Below are 19,333 nucleotides of genomic sequence, written 5' to 3' on the forward strand. Positions count from 1 at the left end.
CTTACACCGGGCAAGCCCTCACCGGGTAGATCTCTGGCTCCCAGGTAAAGCCAAATCCTGAGCATGCTAGCACTAGGATCTCAGAGAGAGAGACAGAGAGCGTCGGAGAGCTGCTGTCTTGATAAAGGCCTGAAACGGCTAGTGCCTAAGAGGGTCTGGACTTTCAGTTATGACTGATTGTGAGAGGGGAAGATGAAGATTTTCTGCACCCAGCATGCCTTGCGATATAATTAGGCAAATGAGGTGAGAGCCCGACCAATCCCACTTCACTCCTATGAATGCCTCCTCATCTGCATAAAGAGAACACTTTCACAAACGAGCAGAGTGGCGCAGCGGAAGCGTGCTGGGCCCATAACCCAGAGGTCGATGGATCGAAACCATCCTCTGCTAATTTTGCTTGATTTTCCTTCCAAGGACCAAGCTGTCATTTCCACACTGCCAGAAAGGAAAAGCGCAAGCTTGTGCCAGCTATGTGAAAAAAGACTTCTCAACTATCTATGTCTGTGTAATACAAGAGTGTTCGTGAAAGGATCAACCCTGTACTTTGAAAGCAAAGACACACAACTATAACCATAAATGACTGGTGGGAGCTTCACACAACTTTCTGGGCATGCTTTGAATTTCATTCTTCCCTTTTTTTCTGCTCTTATCTATCTCCTGGGCATTTCATGGAATGTTCTCTCTTTCTCTTCCCTGCTTTGCTTCCCATGCTGCCTATATATGCTGATTTCTACTATTTGTACTGTTGCTTTTCATTTCTTCTCTTCTGCACAACTTTGTCCTTGGTTTCAATCCCCAGTTCCTTACCCTCTGCAAAAAACGTTCTACTACTTCTCATGTTGGTATCTAAACCAAATGCACCATTGAAGCTGTTGCAAGATAGTCATTGATTTCGGCAACGTAATATTTAGAACCGAGAGCACACACATCAGAGGGCGTTGGTGGTATAGTGGTGAGCATAGCTGCTTCCCAAGCAGTTGACCCGGGTTCGATTCCCGGCCAAAGCAGTGAAAATGCTTATATATTCTGCAAGCAGGATATATTTTAATGCAACATGTCACAAAATGGAAATTTCATGTACAGATTAATCAGCCATATATAAAAAAATAAACAAATACATAGGCAAACATCTCAATCGCACCTTCTGATACATTCATTGTCCTAATATATGATAAGTTTTATAAAGCAGAGTCACAACTCACATGTGCTGGTAATAAATATGTTACAGTGGGCAAACAATGGAAGGGGTGAGGCCCCACCAGACATTATAACTCCAACATCTCTATGTTAAAAAGCATTTCTAGGCAATATCTAGCCTCTGAAAAAAATATGCAAGATCCACCGATAAATCTGGCAAAAGTCCCTAACATTTTGTGCATACTTGTGCACTTACCAGAATGTAGAGCCACCTTGTAGCTGTCGAAGGTAATTGCTGCTCCCAAAATGTTTTATCAGAAGGCAAGTTGAGAGGAATCCTAGAGGCAGATGTCCATGGAAAGAGCCGCTCACTGCAGCAGGAATGTTGGATGCTTCAAATTCGCAGAGTTTCCTGTCCAACGTCCACAACGCTCCCAAACGCTCAAAAGCCTCACACCGGGTAGATCTCTGGCTCCCAGGTAAAGCCAAATCCTGAGCATGCTAGTGCTAGGATCACAGAGAGAGAGAGAGAGAGAGAGACAGGGTTCAAGACCTGCTGTCTTGATAAAGGTCTGAAACGGCTAGTGCCTAAGAGTGTCTGACTTTCAGTTATGACTGATTGTGAGAGGGGAAGATGAAGTTTTTCTGCACCCAGCATGCCTTGCAATATACTTATGCAAATGAGGTGAGAGCCGGACCAATCCCACGCTACTCTGCTTAATGCTCCCTATCTGCATAAAAAGAACACTTTCACAACAGAGCAGAGTGGCGCAGCGGAAGCGTGCTGGGCCCATAACCCAGAGGTCGATGGATCGAAACCATCCTCTGCTAATTTTGCTTGATTTTCCTTCCAAGGACCAAGCTGTCTTTTCCACGCTGACAGCAAGGAAAAGCACAAGCTTGTGCCAGCTATGTGAGAAAAGACTTCTCAAATATCTGTGTCTGCTGAAATACAAGAGAGGGATCATCAAAGGATCCACCCTGTACTTTGAAAGTAAAGACACACAATAATAAGCATAAATGACTGGTGGGACCTTCAAACACTTTTATGGGCAGGCTTTGAATTTCATTCTTCCCTTTTTGTTCTGCTCTTATCTATCTCCTGGGCAATTAATTGAATGTTCTGTATTTCTCTTCCCTGTTTTGCTTCCCATGCTGCCTCTATATATTATTATCTATTATTTGTAATGCAGCTTTCCATTCTTCTCTTCTGCACAGCTTTGTCCTTGGTTTCAATCCCAGTTCCTTACCCTCTGCAAAAAACTTTCTATTGCTTTTCATGTTGGTATCTAAACCAAATGCACCATTCAAGCTGGTGCAAGATAGTCATTGAACTCAGGGTCCTAATGTTTAGAACCGAGAGCACACAGATCAGAGGGCGTTGGTGGTATAGTAGTGAGCATAGCTGCCTTCCAAGCAGTTGACCCGGGTTCAATTCCTGGCCAACGCAGTACAAATACTAATATATTCTTAAAGCAGGATATATTTTAATGCAACATGTCACAAAATGGAAATATAATGAACAGATTAATCAGCCGTTATATAAAAAATAAACAAATATGTAGGCAAGCATCTCAATCGCCCCTTCTGCTATATTCATTGTCCTAATATATGATAAGTTTCATAAAGCAGAGTCACCACTCACATGTGCTGATAAAAAATATTTACAGTGGGCAGACAATGAAAGGGCTGAGGCCCGACCACACATTATAACTCCAGCATCTCTATGTTAAAAAGCATTTCCTAGGCAATATCTAGCCTCTGAAAACAATATGCAAGATCCATCGATAAATCTGGCAAAAGTCGCCAACATTTTGTGCATACTTGTGCCCTCACCTGAATGTAGCGCCACCTTGTAGACGTCGGAGGTAACTGCAGCTCAAAAAATGTTTCATCAGAGGGCAAGTTTAGAGGAATCCAAAAGGCAGATGTCCATGGAAAGATCCTCCGACTGCAGCAGGAAGGTTGGATGCTTCAAATTTACACAGTTTCCAGTCCAACGTCCTCTCATGTACCGAACGCTCCCAAACGCTCAAAAGCCTTACACCGGGCAAGCCCTCACCGGGTAGATCTCTGGCTCCCAGGTAAAGCCAAATCCTGAGCATGCTAGCACTAGGATCTCAGAGAGAGAGACAGAGAGCGTCGGAGAGCTGCTGTCTTGATAAAGGCCTGAAACGGCTAGTGCCTAAGAGGGTCTGGACTTTCAGTTATGACTGATTGTGAGAGGGGAAGATGAAGATTTTCTGCACCCAGCATGCCTTGCGATATAATTAGGCAAATGAGGTGAGAGCCCGACCAATCCCACTTCACTCCTATGAATGCCTCCTCATCTGCATAAAGAGAACACTTTCACAAACGAGCAGAGTGGCGCAGCGGAAGCGTGCTGGGCCCATAACCCAGAGGTCGATGGATCGAAACCATCCTCTGCTAATTTTGCTTGATTTTCCTTCCAAGGACCAAGCTGTCATTTCCACACTGCCAGAAAGGAAAAGCGCAAGCTTGTGCCAGCTATGTGAAAAAAGACTTCTCAACTATCTATGTCTGTGTAATACAAGAGTGTTCGTGAAAGGATCAACCCTGTACTTTGAAAGCAAAGACACACAACTATAACCATAAATGACTGGTGGGAGCTTCACACAACTTTCTGGGCATGCTTTGAATTTCATTCTTCCCTTTTTTTCTGCTCTTATCTATCTCCTGGGCATTTCATGGAATGTTCTCTCTTTCTCTTCCCTGCTTTGCTTCCCATGCTGCCTATATATGCTGATTTCTACTATTTGTACTGTTGCTTTTCATTTCTTCTCTTCTGCACAACTTTGTCCTTGGTTTCAATCCCCAGTTCCTTACCCTCTGCAAAAAACGTTCTACTACTTCTCATGTTGGTATCTAAACCAAATGCACCATTGAAGCTGTTGCAAGATAGTCATTGATTTCGGCAACGTAATATTTAGAACCGAGAGCACACACATCAGAGGGCGTTGGTGGTATAGTGGTGAGCATAGCTGCTTCCCAAGCAGTTGACCCGGGTTCGATTCCCGGCCAAAGCAGTGAAAATGCTTATATATTCTGCAAGCAGGATATATTTTAATGCAACATGTCACAAAATGGAAATTTCATGTACAGATTAATCAGCCATATATAAAAAAATAAACAAATACATAGGCAAACATCTCAATCGCACCTTCTGATACATTCATTGTCCTAATATATGATAAGTTTTATAAAGCAGAGTCACAACTCACATGTGCTGGTAATAAATATGTTACAGTGGGCAAACAATGGAAGGGGTGAGGCCCCACCAGACATTATAACTCCAACATCTCTATGTTAAAAAGCATTTCTAGGCAATATCTAGCCTCTGAAAAAAATATGCAAGATCCACCGATAAATCTGGCAAAAGTCCCTAACATTTTGTGCATACTTGTGCACTTACCAGAATGTAGAGCCACCTTGTAGCTGTCGAAGGTAATTGCTGCTCCCAAAATGTTTTATCAGAAGGCAAGTTGAGAGGAATCCTAGAGGCAGATGTCCATGGAAAGAGCCGCTCACTGCAGCAGGAATGTTGGATGCTTCAAATTCGCAGAGTTTCCTGTCCAACGTCCACTCACGTCCCGAACGCTCCCAAACGCTCAAAAGCCTCACACCGGGCAAGCCCTCACCGGGTAGATCTCTGGCTCCCAGGTAAAGCCAAATCCTGAGCATGCTAGTGCTAGGATCACAGAGAGAGAGAGAGAGAGAGAGAGGGTTCAAGACCTGCTGTCTTGATAAAGGTCTGAAACGGCTAGTGCCTAAGAGTGTCTGACTTTCAGTTATGACTGATTGTGAGAGGGGAAGATGAAGTTTTTCTGCACCCAGCATGCCTTGCAATATACTTATGCAAATGAGGTGAGAGCCGGACCAATCCCACGCTACTCTGCTTAATGCTCCCTATCTGCATAAAAAGAACACTTTCACAACAGAGCAGAGTGGCGCAGCGGAAGCGTGCTGGGCCCATAACCCAGAGGTCGATGGATCGAAACCATCCTCTGCTAATTTTGCTTGATTTTCCTTCCAAGGACCAAGCTGTCTTTTCCACGCTGACAGCAAGGAAAAGCACAAGCTTGTGCCAGCTATGTGAGAAAAGACTTCTCAAATATCTGTGTCTGCTGAAATACAAGAGAGGGATCATCAAAGGATCCACCCTGTACTTTGAAAGTAAAGACACACAATAATAAGCATAAATGACTGGTGGGACCTTCAAACACTTTTATGGGCAGGCTTTGAATTTCATTCTTCCCTTTTTGTTCTGCTCTTATCTATCTGCTGGGCAATTAATTGAATGTTCTGTATTTCTCTTCCCTGTTTTGCTTCCCATGCTGCCTCTATATATTCTTATCTATTATTTGTAATGCAGCTTTCCATTCTTCTCTTCTGCACAGCTTTGTCCTTGGTTTCAATCCCAGTTCCTTACCCTCTGCAAAAAACTTTCTATTGCTTTTCATGTTGGTATCTAAACCAAATGCACCATTCAAGCTGGTGCAAGATAGTCATTGAACTCAGGGTCCTAATGTTTAGAACCGAGAGCACACAGATCAGAGGGCGTTGGTGGTATAGTGGTGAGCATAGCTGCCTTCCAAGCAGTTGACCCGGGTTCGATTCCCGGCCAACGCAGTACAAGTACTAATATATTCTGCAAGCAGGATATATTTTAATGCAACATGTCACAAAATGGAAATATAATGAACAGATTAATCAGCCGTTATATAAAAAATAAACAAATATGTAGGCAAGCATCTCAATTGCCCCTTCTGCTATATTCATTGTCCTAATATATGATAAGTTTCATAAAGCAGAGTCACCACTCACATGTGCTGATAAAAAATATTTACAGTGGGCAGACAATGAAAGGGCTGAGGCCCGACCACACATTATAACTCCAGCATCTCTATGTTAAAAAGCATTTCCTAGGCAATATCTAGCCTCTGAAAACAATATGCAAGATCCATCAATAAATCTGGCAAAAGTCGCCAACATTTTGTGCATACTTGTGCCCTCACCTGAATGTAGCGCCACCTTGTAGACGTCGGAGGTAACTGCAGCTCAAAAAATGTTTCATCAGAGGGCAAGTTTAGAGGAATCCAAAAGGCAGATGTCCATGGAAAGATCCTCCGACTGCAGCAGGAAGGTTGGATGCTTCAAATTTACACAGTTTCCAGTCCAACTTCCTCTCATGTACCGAACGCTCCCAAACGCTCAAAAGCCTTACACCGGGCAAGCCCTCACCGGGTAGATCTCTGGCTCCCAGGTAAAGCCAAATCCTGAGCATGCTAGCACTAGGATCTCAGAGAGAGAGACAGAGAGCGTCGGAGAGCTGCTGTCTTGATAAAGGCCTGAAACGGCTAGTGCCTAAGAGGGTCTGGACTTTCAGTTATGACTGATTGTGAGAGGGGAAGATGAAGATTTTCTGCACCCAGCATGCCTTGCGATATAATTAGGCAAATGAGGTGAGAGCCCGACCAATCCCACTTCACTCCTATGAATGCCTCCTCATCTGCATAAAGAGAACACTTTCACAAACGAGCAGAGTGGCGCAGCGGAAGCGTGCTGGGCCCATAACCCAGAGGTCGATGGATCGAAACCATCCTCTGCTAATTTTGCTTGATTTTCCTTCCAAGGACCAAGCTGTCATTTCCACACTGCCAGAAAGGAAAAGCGCAAGCTTGTGCCAGCTATGTGAAAAAAGACTTCTCAACTATCTATGTCTGTGTAATACAAGAGTGTTCGTGAAAGGATCAACCCTGTACTTTGAAAGCAAAGACACACAACTATAACCATAAATGACTGGTGGGAGCTTCACACAACTTTCTGGGCATGCTTTGAATTTCATTCTTCCCTTTTTTTTCTGCTCTTATCTATCTCCTGGGCATTTCATGGAATGTTCTCTCTTTCTCTTCCCTGCTTTGCTTCCCATGCTGCCTATATATGCTGATTTCTACTATTTGTACTGTTGCTTTTCATTTCTTCTCTTCTGCACAACTTTGTCCTTGGTTTCAATCCCCAGTTCCTTACCCTCTGCAAAAAACGTTCTACTACTTCTCATGTTGGTATCTAAACCAAATGCACCATTGAAGCTGTTGCAAGATAGTCATTGATTTCGGCAACGTAATATTTAGAACCGAGAGCACACACATCAGAGGGCGTTGGTGGTATAGTGGTGAGCATAGCTGCTTCCCAAGCAGTTGACCCGGGTTCGATTCCCGGCCAAAGCAGTGAAAATGCTTATATATTCTGCAAGCAGGATATATTTTAATGCAACATGTCACAAAATGGAAATTTCATGTACAGATTAATCAGCCATATATAAAAAAATAAACAAATACATAGGCAAACATCTCAATCGCACCTTCTGATACATTCATTGTCCTAATATATGATAAGTTTTATAAAGCAGAGTCACAACTCACATGTGCTGGTAATAAATATGTTACAGTGGGCAAACAATGGAAGGGGTGAGGCCCCACCAGACATTATAACTCCAACATCTCTATGTTAAAAAGCATTTCTAGGCAATATCTAGCCTCTGAAAAAAATATGCAAGATCCACCGATAAATCTGGCAAAAGTCCCTAACATTTTGTGCATACTTGTGCACTTACCAGAATGTAGAGCCACCTTGTAGCTGTCGAAGGTAATTGCTGCTCCCAAAATGTTTTATCAGAAGGCAAGTTGAGAGGAATCCTAGAGGCAGATGTCCATGGAAAGAGCCGCTCACTGCAGCAGGAATGTTGGATGCTTCAAATTCGCAGAGTTTCCTGTCCAACGTCCACTCACGTCCCGAACGCTCCCAAACGCTCAAAAGCCTCACACCGGGCAAGCCCTCACCGGGTAGATCTCTGGCTCCCAGGTAAAGCCAAATCCTGAGCATGCTAGTGCTAGGATCACAGAGAGAGAGAGAGAGAGAGAGAGGGTTCAAGACCTGCTGTCTTGATAAAGGTCTGAAACGGCTAGTGCCTAAGAGTGTCTGACTTTCAGTTATGACTGATTGTGAGAGGGGAAGATGAAGTTTTTCTGCACCCAGCATGCCTTGCAATATACTTATGCAAATGAGGTGAGAGCTGGACCAATCCCACGCTACTCTGCTTAATGCTCCCTATCTGCATAAAAAGAACACTTTCACAACAGAGCAGAGTGGCGCAGCGGAAACGTGCTGGGCCCATAACCCAGAGGTCGATGGATCGAAACCATCCTCTGCTAATTTTGCTTGATTTTCCTTCCAAGGACCAAGCTGTCTTTTCCACGCTGACAGCAAGGAAAAGCACAAGCTTGTGCCAGCTATGTGAGAAAAGACTTCTCAAATATCTGTGTCTGCTGAAATACAAGAGAGGGATCATCAAAGGATCCACCCTGTACTTTGAAAGTAAAGACACACAATAATAAGCATAAATGACTGGTGGGACCTTCAAACACTTTTATGGGCAGGCTTTGAATTTCATTCTTCCCTTTTTGTTCTGCTCTTATCTATCTCCTGGGCAATTAATTGAATGCTCTGTATTTCTCTTCCCTGTTTTGCTTCTCATGCTGCCTCTATATATTCTTATCTATTATTTGTAATGCAGCTTTCCATTCTTCTCTTCTGCACAGCTTTGTCCTTGGTTTCAATCCCAGTTCCTTACCCTCTGCAAAAAACTTTCTATTGCTTTTCATGTTGGTATCTAAACCAAATGCACCATTCAAGCTGGTGCAAGATAGTCATTGAACTCAGGGTCCTAATGTTTAGAACCGAGAGCACACAGATCAGAGGGCGTTGGTGGTATAGTGGTGAGCATAGCTGCCTTCCAAGCAGTTGACCCGGGTTCGATTCCCGGCCAACGCAGTACAAATACTAATATATTCTGCAAGCAGGATATATTTTAATGCAACATGTCACAAAATGGAAATATAATGAACAGATTAATCAGCCGTTATATAAAAAATAAACAAATATGTAGGCAAGCATCTCAATCGCCCCTTCCACTATATTCATTGTCCTAATATATGATAAGTTTCATAAAGCAGAGTCACCACTCACATGTGCTGATAAAAAATATTTACAGTGGGCAGACAATGAAAGGGCTGAGGCCCGACCACACATTATAACTCCAGCATCTCTATGTTAAAAAGCATTTCCTAGGCAATATCTAGCCTCTGAAAACAATATGCAAGATCCATCGATAAATCTGGCAAAAGTCGCCAACATTTTGTGCATACTTGTGCCCTCACCTGAATGTAGCGCCACCTTGTAGACGTCGGAGGTAACTGCAGCTCAAAAAATGTTTCATCAGAGGGCAAGTTTAGAGGAATCCAAAAGGCAGATGTCCATGGAAAGATCCTCCGACTGCAGCAGGAAGGTTGGATGCTTCAAATTTACACAGTTTCCAGTCCAACGTCCTCTCATGTACCGAACGCTCCCAAACGCTCAAAAGCCTTACACCGGGCAAGCCCTCACCGGGTAGATCTCTGGCTCCCAGGTAAAGCCAAATCCTGAGCATGCTAGCACTAGGATCACAGAGAGAGAGACAGAGAGCGTCGGAGAGCTGCTGTCTTGATAAAGGCCTGAAACGGCTAGTGCCTAAGAGGGTCTGGACTTTCAGTTATGACTGATTGTGAGAGGGGAAGATGAAGATTTTCTGCACCCAGCATGCCTTGCGATATAATTAGGCAAATGAGGTGAGAGCCCGACCAATCCCACTTCACTCCTATGAATGCCTCCTCATCTGCATAAAGAGAACACTTTCACAAACGAGCAGAGTGGCGCAGCGGAAGCGTGCTGGGCCCATAACCCAGAGGTCGATGGATCGAAACCATCCTCTGCTAATTTTGCTTGATTTTCCTTCCAAGGACCAAGCTGTCATTTCCACACTGCCAGAAAGGAAAAGCGCAAGCTTGTGCCAGCTATGTGAAAAAAGACTTCTCAACTATCTATGTCTGTGTAATACAAGAGTGTTCGTGAAAGGATCAACCCTGTACTTTGAAAGCAAAGACACACAACTATAACCATAAATGACTGGTGGGAGCTTCACACAACTTTCTGGGCATGCTTTGAATTTCATTCTTCCCTTTTTTTCTGCTCTTATCTATCTCCTGGGCATTTCATGGAATGTTCTCTCTTTCTCTTCCCTGCTTTGCTTCCCATGCTGCCTATATATGCTGATTTCTACTATTTGTACTGTTGCTTTTCATTTCTTCTCTTCTGCACAACTTTGTCCTTGGTTTCAATCCCCAGTTCCTTACCCTCTGCAAAAAACGTTCTACTACTTCTCATGTTGGTATCTAAACCAAATGCACCATTGAAGCTGTTGCAAGATAGTCATTGATTTCGGCAACGTAATATTTAGAACCGAGAGCACACACATCAGAGGGCGTTGGTGGTATAGTGGTGAGCATAGCTGCTTCCCAAGCAGTTGACCTGGGTTCGATTCCCGGCCAACGCAGTGAAAATGCTTATATATTCTGCAAGCAGGATATATTTTAATGCAACATGTCACAAAATGGAAATTTCATGTACAGATTAATCAGCCATATATAAAAAAATAAACAAATACATAGGCAAACATCTCAATCGCACCTTCTGATACATTCATTGTCCTAATATATGATAAGTTTTATAAAGCAGAGTCACAACTCACATGTGCTGGTAATAAATATGTTACAGTGGGCAAACAATGGAAGGGGTGAGGCCCCACCAGACATTATAACTCCAACATCTCTATGTTAAAAAGCATTTCTAGGCAATATCTAGCCTCTGAAAAAAATATGCAAGATCCACCGATAAATCTGGCAAAAGTCCCTAACATTTTGTGCATACTTGTGCACTTACCAGAATGTAGAGCCACCTTGTAGCTGTCGAAGGTAATTGCTGCTCCCAAAATGTTTTATCAGAAGGCAAGTTGAGAGGAATCCTAGAGGCAGATGTCCATGGAAAGAGCCGCTCACTGCAGCAGGAATGTTGGATGCTTCAAATTCGCAGAGTTTCCTGTCCAACGTCCACTCACGTCCCGAACGCTCCCAAACGCTCAAAAGCCTCACACCGGGCAAGCCCTCACCGGGTAGATCTCTGGCTCCCAGGTAAAGCCAAATCCTGAGCATGCTAGTGCTAGGATCACAGAGAGAGAGAGAGAGAGAGAGAGGGTTCAAGACCTGCTGTCTTGATAAAGGTCTGAAACGGCTAGTGCCTAAGAGTGTCTGACTTTCAGTTATGACTGATTGTGAGAGGGGAAGATGAAGTTTTTCTGCACCCAGCATGCCTTGCAATATACTTATGCAAATGAGGTGAGAGCTGGACCAATCCCACGCTACTCTGCTTAATGCTCCCTATCTGCATAAAAAGAACACTTTCACAACAGAGCAGAGTGGCGCAGCGGAAACGTGCTGGGCCCATAACCCAGAGGTCGATGGATCGAAACCATCCTCTGCTAATTTTGCTTGATTTTCCTTCCAAGGACCAAGCTGTCTTTTCCACGCTGACAGCAAGGAAAAGCACAAGCTTGTGCCAGCTATGTGAGAAAAGACTTCTCAAATATCTGTGTCTGCTGAAATACAAGAGAGGGATCATCAAAGGATCCACCCTGTACTTTGAAAGTAAAGACACACAATAATAAGCATAAATGACTGGTGGGACCTTCAAACACTTTTATGGGCAGGCTTTGAATTTCATTCTTCCCTTTTTGTTCTGCTCTTATCTATCTCCTGGGCAATTAATTGAATGCTCTGTATTTCTCTTCCCTGTTTTGCTTCTCATGCTGCCTCTATATATTCTTATCTATTATTTGTAATGCAGCTTTCCATTCTTCTCTTCTGCACAGCTTTGTCCTTGGTTTCAATCCCAGTTCCTTACCCTCTGCAAAAAACTTTCTATTGCTTTTCATGTTGGTATCTAAACCAAATGCACCATTCAAGCTGGTGCAAGATAGTCATTGAACTCAGGGTCCTAATGTTTAGAACCGAGAGCACACAGATCAGAGGGTGTTGGTGGTATAGTGGTGAGCATAGCTGCCTTCCAAGCAGTTGACCCGGGTTCGATTCCCGGCCAACGCAGTACAAATACTAATATATTCTGCAAGCAGGATATATTTTAATGCAACATGTCACAAAATGGAAATATAATGAACAGATTAATCAGCCGTTATATAAAAAATAAACAAATATGTAGGCAAGCATCTCAATCGCCCCTTCCACTATATTCATTGTCCTAATATATGATAAGTTTCATAAAGCAGAGTCACCACTCACATGTGCTGATAAAAAATATTTACAGTGGGCAGACAATGAAAGGGCTGAGGCCCGACCACACATTATAACTCCAGCATCTCTATGTTAAAAAGCATTTCCTAGGCAATATCTAGCCTCTGAAAACAATATGCAAGATCCATCGATAAATCTGGCAAAAGTCGCCAACATTTTGTGCATACTTGTGCCCTCACCTGAATGTAGCGCCACCTTGTAGACGTCGGAGGTAACTGCAGCTCAAAAAATGTTTCATCAGAGGGCAAGTTTAGAGGAATCCAAAAGGCAGATGTCCATGGAAAGATCCTCCGACTGCAGCAGGAAGGTTGGATGCTTCAAATTTACACAGTTTCCAGTCCAACGTCCTCTCATGTACCGAACGCTCCCAAACGCTCAAAAGCCTTACACCGGGCAAGCCCTCACCGGGTAGATCTCTGGCTCCCAGGTAAAGCCAAATCCTGAGCATGCTAGCACTAGGATCACAGAGAGAGAGACAGAGAGCGTCGGAGAGCTGCTGTCTTGATAAAGGCCTGAAACGGCTAGTGCCTAAGAGGGTCTGGACTTTCAGTTATGACTGATTGTGAGAGGGGAAGATGAAGATTTTCTGCACCCAGCATGCCTTGCGATATAATTAGGCAAATGAGGTGAGAGCCCGACCAATCCCACTTCACTCCTATGAATGCCTCCTCATCTGCATAAAGAGAACACTTTCACAAACGAGCAGAGTGGCGCAGCGGAAGCGTGCTGGGCCCATAACCCAGAGGTCGATGGATCGAAACCATCCTCTGCTAATTTTGCTTGATTTTCCTTCCAAGGACCAAGCTGTCATTTCCACACTGCCAGAAAGGAAAAGCGCAAGCTTGTGCCAGCTATGTGAAAAAAGACTTCTCAACTATCTATGTCTGTGTAATACAAGAGTGTTCGTGAAAGGATCAACCCTGTACTTTGAAAGCAAAGACACACAACTATAACCATAAATGACTGGTGGGAGCTTCACACAACTTTCTGGGCATGCTTTGAATTTCATTCTTCCCTTTTTTTCTGCTCTTATCTATCTCCTGGGCATTTCATGGAATGTTCTCTCTTTCTCTTCCATGCTTTGCTTCCCATGCTGCCTATATATGCTGATTTCTACTATTTGTACTGTTGCTTTTCATTTCTTCTCTTCTGCACAACTTTGTCCTTGGTTTCAATCCCCAGTTCCTTACCCTCTGCAAAAAACGTTCTACTACTTCTCATGTTGGTATCTAAACCAAATGCACCATTGAAGCTGTTGCAAGATAGTCATTGATTTCGGCAACGTAATATTTAGAACCGAGAGCACACACATCAGAGGGCGTTGGTGGTATAGTGGTGAGCATAGCTGCTTCCCAAGCAGTTGACCTGGGTTAGATTCCCGGCCAACGCAGTGAAAATGCTTATATATTCTGCAAGCAGGATATATTTTAATGCAACATGTCACAAAATGGAAATTTCATGTACAGATTAATCAGCCATATATAAAAAAATAAACAAATACATAGGCAAACATCTCAATCGCACCTTCTGATACATTCATTGTCCTAATATATGATAAGTTTTATAAAGCAGAGTCACAACTCACATGTGCTGGTAATAAATATGTTACAGTGGGCAAACAATGGAAGGGGTGAGGCCCCACCAGACATTATAACTCCAACATCTCTATGTTAAAAAGCATTTCTAGGCAATATCTAGCCTCTGAAAAAAATATGCAAGATCCACCGATAAATCTGGCAAAAGTCCCTAACATTTTGTGCATACTTGTGCACTTACCAGAATGTAGAGCCACCTTGTAGCTGTCGAAGGTAATTGCTGCTCCCAAAATGTTTTATCAGAAGGCAAGTTGAGAGGAATCCTAGAGGCAGATGTCCATGGAAAGAGCCGCTCACTGCAGCAGGAATGTTGGATGCTTCAAATTCGCAGAGTTTCCTGTCCAACGTCCACAACGCTCCCAAACGCTCAAAAGCCTCACACCGGGCAAGCCCTCACCGGGTAGATCTCTGGCTCCCAGGTAAAGCCAAATCCTGAGCATGCTAGTGCTAGGATCACAGAGAGAGAGAGAGAGAGAGAGAGGGTTCAAGACCTGCTGTCTTGATAAAGGTCTGAAACGGCTAGTGCCTAAGAGTGTCTGACTTTCAGTTATGACTGATTGTGAGAGGGGAAGATGAAGTTTTTCTGCACCCAGCATGCCTTGCAATATACTTATGCAAATGAGGTGAGAGCTGGACCAATCCCACGCTACTCTGCTTAATGCTCCCTATCTGCATAAAAAGAACACTTTCACAACAGAGCAGAGTGGCGCAGCGGAAGCGTGCTGGGCCCATAACCCAGAGGTCGATGGATCGAAACCATCCTCTGCTAATTTTGCTTGATTTTCCTTCCAAGGACCAAGCTGTCTTTTCCACGCTGACAGCAAGGAAAAGCACAAGCTTGTGCCAGCTATGTGAGAAAAGACTTCTCAAATATCTGTGTCTGCTGAAATACAAGAGAGGGATCATCAAAGGATCCACCCTGTACTTTGAAAGTAAAGACACACAATAATAAGCATAAATGACTGGTGGGACCTTCAAACACTTTTATGGGCAGGCTTTGAATTTCATTCTTCCCTTTTTGTTCTGCTCTTATCTATCTGCTGGGCAATTAATTGAATGTTCTGTATTTCTCTTCCCTGTTTTGCTTCCCATGCTGCCTCTATATATTCTTATCTATTATTTGTAATGCAGCTTTCCATTCTTCTCTTCTGCACAGCTTTGTCCTTGGTTTCAATCCCAGTTCCTTACCCTCTGCAAAAAACTTTCTATTGCTTTTCATGTTGGTATCTAAACCAAATGCACCATTCAAGCTGGTGCAAGATAGTCATTGAACTCAGGGTCCTAATGTTTAGAACCGAGAGCACACAGATCAGAGGGCGTTGGTGGTATAGTGGTGAGCATAGCTGCCTTCCAAGCAGTTGACCCGGGTTCGATTCCCGGCCAACGCAGTACAAGTACTAATATATTCTGCAAGCAGGATATATTTTAATGCAACATGTCACAAAATGGAAATATAATGAACAGATTAATCAGCCGTTATATAAAAAATAAACAAATATGTAGGCAAGCATCTCAATTGCCCCTTCTGCTATATTCATTGTCCTAATATATGATAAGTTTCATAAAGCAGAGTCACCACTCACATGTGCTGATAAAAAATATTTACAGTGGGCAGACAATGAAAGGGCTGAGGCCCGACCACACATTATAACTCCAGCATCTCTATGTTAAAAAGCATTTCCTAGGCAATATCTAGCCTCTGAAAACAATATGCAAGATCCATCGATAAATCTGGCAAAAGTCGCCAACATTTTGTGCATACTTGTGCCCTCACCTGAATGTAGCGCCACCTTGTAGACGTCGGAGGTAACTGCAGCTCAAAAAATGTTTCATCAGAGGGCAAGTTTAGAGGAATCCAAAAGGCAGATGTCCATGGAAAGATCCTCCGACTGCAGCAGGAAGGTTGGATGCTTCAAATTTACACAGTTTCCAGTCCAATGTCCTCTCATGTACCGAACGCTCCCAAACGCTCAAAAGCCTTACACCGGGCAAGCCCTCACCGGGTAGATCTCTGGCTCCCAGGTAAAGCCAAATCCTGAGCATGCTAGCACTAGGATCTCAGAGAGAGAGACAGAGAGCGTCGGAGAGCTGCTGTCTTGATAAAGGCCTGAAACGGCTAGTGCCTAAGAGGGTCTGGACTTTCAGTTATGACTGATTGTGAGAGGGGAAGATGAAGATTTTCTGCACCCAGCATGCCTTGCGATATAATTAGGCAAATGAGGTGAGAGCCCGACCAATCCCACTTCACTCCTATGAATGCCTCCTCATCTGCATAAAGAGAACACTTTCACAAACGAGCAGAGTGGCGCAGCGGAAGCGTGCTGGGCCCATAACCCAGAGGTCGATGGATCGAAACCATCCTCTGCTAATTTTGCTTGATTTTCCTTCCAAGGACCAAGCTGTCATTTCCACACTGCCAGAAAGGAAAAGCGCAAGCTTGTGCCAGCTATGTGAAAAAAGACTTCTCAACTATCTATGTCTGTGTAATACAAGAGTGTTCGTGAAAGGATCAACCCTGTACTTTGAAAGCAAAGACACACAACTATAACCATAAATGACTGGTGGGAGCTTCACACAACTTTCTGGGCATGCTTTGAATTTCATTCTTCCCTTTTTTTCTGCTCTTATCTATCTCCTGGGCATTTCATGGAATGTTCTCTCTTTCTCTTCCCTGCTTTGCTTCCCATGCTGCCTATATATGCTGATTTCTACTATTTGTACTGTTGCTTTTCATTTCTTCTCTTCTGCACAACTTTGTCCTTGGTTTCAATCCCCAGTTCCTTACCCTCTGCAAAAAACGTTCTACTACTTCTCATGTTGGTATCTAAACCAAATGCACCATTGAAGCTGTTGCAAGATAGTCATTGATTTCGGCAACGTAATATTTAGAACCGAGAGCACACACATCAGAGGGCGTTGGTGGTATAGTGGTGAGCATAGCTGCTTCCCAAGCAGTTGACCCGGGTTCGATTCCCGGCCAACGCAGTGAAAATGCTTATATATTCTGCAAGCAGGATATATTTTAATGCAACATGTCACAAAATGGAAATTTCATGTACAGATTAATCAGCCATATATAAAAAAATAAACAAATACATAGGCAAACATCTCAATCGCACCTTCTGATACATTCATTGTCCTAATATATGATAAGTTTTATAAAGCAGAGTCACAACTCACATGTGCTGGTAATAAATATGTTACAGTGGGCAAACAATGGAAGGGGTGAGGCCCCACCAGACATTATAACTCCAACATCTCTATGTTAAAAAGCATTTCTAGGCAATATCTAGCCTCTGAAAAAAATATGCAAGATCCACCGATAAATCTGGCAAAAGTCCCTAACATTTTGTGCATACTTGTGCACTTACCAGAATGTAGAGCCACCTTGTAGCTGTCGAAGGTAATTGCTGCTCCCAAAATGTTTTATCAGAAGGCAAGTTGAGAGGAATCCTAGAGGCAGATGTCCATGGAAAGAGCCGCTCACTGCAGCAGGAATGTTGGATGCTTCAAATTCGCAGAGTTTCCTGTCCAACGTCCACTCACGTCCCGAACGCTCCCAAACGCTCAAAAGCCTCACACCGGGCAAGCCCTCACCGGGTAGATCTCTGGCTCCCAGGTAAAGCCAAATCCTGAGCATGCTAGTGCTAGGATCACAGAGAGAGAGAGAGAGAGAGAGAGGGTTCAAGACCTGCTGTCTTGATAAAGGTCTGAAACGGCTAGTGCCTAAGAGTGTCTGACTTTCAGTTATGACTGATTGTGAGAGGGGAAGATGAAGTTTTTCTGCACCCAGCATGCCTTGCAATATACTTATGCAAATGAGGTGAGAGCCGGACCAATCCCACGCTACTCTGCTTAATGCTCCCTATCTGCATAAAAAGAACACTTTCACAACAGAGCAGAGTGGCGCAGCGGAAGCGTGCTGGGCCCATAACCCAGAGGTCGATGGATCGAAACCATCCTCTGCTAATTTTGCTTGATTTTCCTTCCAAGGACCAAGCTGTCTTTTCCACGCTGACAGCAAGGAAAAGCACAAGCTTGTGCCAGCTATGTGAGAAAAGACTTCTCAAATATCTGTGTCTGCTGAAATACAAGAGAGGGATCATCAAAGGATCCACCCTGTACTTTGAAAGTAAAGACACACAATAATAAGCATAAATGACTGGTGGGACCTTCAAACACTTTTATGGGCAGGCTTTGAATTTCATTCTTCCCTTTTTGTTCTGCTCTTATCTATCTCCTGGGCAATTAATTGAATGTTCTGTATTTCTCTTCTAGCCGCTTTCCATTCTTCTCTTCTGCACAGCTTTGTCCTTGGTTTCAATCCCAGTTCCTTACCCTCTGCAAAAAACTTTCTATTGCTTTTCATGTTGGTATCTAAACCAAATGCACCATTCAAGCTGGTGCAAGATAGTCATTGAACTCAGGGTCCTAATGTTTAGAACCGAGAGCACACAGATCAGAGGGCGTTGGTGGTATAGTAGTGAGCATAGCTGCCTTCCAAGCAGTTGACCCGGGTTCAATTCCCGGCCAACGCAGTACAAATACTAATATATTCTTAAAGCAGGATATATTTTAATGCAACATGTCACAAAATGGAAATATAATGAACAGATTAATCAGCCGTTATATAAAAAATAAACAAATATGTAGGCAAGCATCTCAATCGCCCCTTCTGCTATATTCATTGTCCTAATATATGATAAGTTTCATAAAGCAGAGTCACCACTCACATGTGCTGATAAAAAATATTTACAGTGGGCAGACAATGAAAGGGCTGAGGCCCGACCACACATTATAACTCCAGCATCTCTATGTTAAAAAGCATTTCCTAGGCAATATCTAGCCTCTGAAAACAATATGCAAGATCCATCGATAAATCTGGCAAAAGTCGCCAACATTTTGTGCATACTTGTGCCCTCACCTGAATGTAGCGCCACCTTGTAGACGTCGGAGGTAACTGCAGCTCAAAAAATGTTTCATCAGAGGGCAAGTTTAGAGGAATCCAAAAGGCAGATGTCCATGGAAAGATCCTCCGACTGCAGCAGGAAGGTTGGATGCTTCAAATTTACACAGTTTCCAGTCCAACGTCCTCTCATGTACCGAACGCTCCCAAACGCTCAAAAGCCTTACACCGGGCAAGCCCTCACCGGGTAGATCTCTGGCTCCCAGGTAAAGCCAAATCCTGAGCATGCTAGCACTAGGATCTCAGAGAGAGAGACAGAGAGCGTCGGAGAGCTGCTGTCTTGATAAAGGCCTGAAACGGCTAGTGCCTAAGAGGGTCTGGACTTTCAGTTATGACTGATTGTGAGAGGGGAAGATGAAGATTTTCTGCACCCAGCA

The 19,333-nt window shown here is 43.6% G+C and overlaps 15 non-coding genes across 15 annotated transcripts; all 15 read left to right on the forward strand.

Annotated features, from left to right (window-relative positions):
• Positions 1–935: 935 nt before the first annotated feature.
• On the forward strand, positions 936–1,007 carry TRNAG-CCC (transfer RNA glycine (anticodon CCC)). Its single transcript has one exon. It is a non-coding gene; the product is annotated as a tRNA-Gly (tRNA).
• Positions 1,008–4,112: 3,105 nt separating this feature from the next.
• Positions 4,113–4,184, forward strand: TRNAG-CCC (transfer RNA glycine (anticodon CCC)). Its single transcript has one exon. It is a non-coding gene; the product is annotated as a tRNA-Gly (tRNA).
• A 912-nt stretch (positions 4,185–5,096) lies between these two features.
• On the forward strand, positions 5,097–5,168 carry TRNAM-CAU (transfer RNA methionine (anticodon CAU)). The gene has a single exon. It is a non-coding gene; the product is annotated as a tRNA-Met (tRNA).
• A 547-nt stretch (positions 5,169–5,715) lies between these two features.
• Positions 5,716–5,787, forward strand: TRNAG-UCC (transfer RNA glycine (anticodon UCC)). Its single transcript has one exon. It is a non-coding gene; the product is annotated as a tRNA-Gly (tRNA).
• Positions 5,788–6,695: 908 nt separating this feature from the next.
• Positions 6,696–6,767, forward strand: TRNAM-CAU (transfer RNA methionine (anticodon CAU)). Its single transcript has one exon. It is a non-coding gene; the product is annotated as a tRNA-Met (tRNA).
• Positions 6,768–7,313: 546 nt separating this feature from the next.
• Positions 7,314–7,385, forward strand: TRNAG-CCC (transfer RNA glycine (anticodon CCC)). The gene has a single exon. It is a non-coding gene; the product is annotated as a tRNA-Gly (tRNA).
• A 1,531-nt stretch (positions 7,386–8,916) lies between these two features.
• Positions 8,917–8,988, forward strand: TRNAG-UCC (transfer RNA glycine (anticodon UCC)). Its single transcript has one exon. It is a non-coding gene; the product is annotated as a tRNA-Gly (tRNA).
• Positions 8,989–9,896: 908 nt separating this feature from the next.
• Positions 9,897–9,968, forward strand: TRNAM-CAU (transfer RNA methionine (anticodon CAU)). The gene has a single exon. It is a non-coding gene; the product is annotated as a tRNA-Met (tRNA).
• A 545-nt stretch (positions 9,969–10,513) lies between these two features.
• Positions 10,514–10,585, forward strand: TRNAG-CCC (transfer RNA glycine (anticodon CCC)). Its single transcript has one exon. It is a non-coding gene; the product is annotated as a tRNA-Gly (tRNA).
• Positions 10,586–13,096: 2,511 nt separating this feature from the next.
• TRNAM-CAU (transfer RNA methionine (anticodon CAU)) lies at positions 13,097–13,168 on the forward strand. Its single transcript has one exon. It is a non-coding gene; the product is annotated as a tRNA-Met (tRNA).
• Positions 13,169–14,687: 1,519 nt separating this feature from the next.
• Positions 14,688–14,759, forward strand: TRNAM-CAU (transfer RNA methionine (anticodon CAU)). Its single transcript has one exon. It is a non-coding gene; the product is annotated as a tRNA-Met (tRNA).
• A 547-nt stretch (positions 14,760–15,306) lies between these two features.
• TRNAG-UCC (transfer RNA glycine (anticodon UCC)) lies at positions 15,307–15,378 on the forward strand. The gene has a single exon. It is a non-coding gene; the product is annotated as a tRNA-Gly (tRNA).
• Positions 15,379–16,286: 908 nt separating this feature from the next.
• Positions 16,287–16,358, forward strand: TRNAM-CAU (transfer RNA methionine (anticodon CAU)). The gene has a single exon. It is a non-coding gene; the product is annotated as a tRNA-Met (tRNA).
• Positions 16,359–16,903: 545 nt separating this feature from the next.
• Positions 16,904–16,975, forward strand: TRNAG-CCC (transfer RNA glycine (anticodon CCC)). Its single transcript has one exon. It is a non-coding gene; the product is annotated as a tRNA-Gly (tRNA).
• A 912-nt stretch (positions 16,976–17,887) lies between these two features.
• Positions 17,888–17,959, forward strand: TRNAM-CAU (transfer RNA methionine (anticodon CAU)). The gene has a single exon. It is a non-coding gene; the product is annotated as a tRNA-Met (tRNA).
• Positions 17,960–19,333: the final 1,374 nt, after the last annotated feature.

Source organism: Lissotriton vulgaris, chromosome 2_1, assembly GCF_964263255.1.
Source record: "Lissotriton vulgaris chromosome 2_1, aLisVul1.2, whole genome shotgun sequence".
Taxonomy (NCBI): Eukaryota; Metazoa; Chordata; class Amphibia; order Caudata; family Salamandridae; genus Lissotriton; species Lissotriton vulgaris.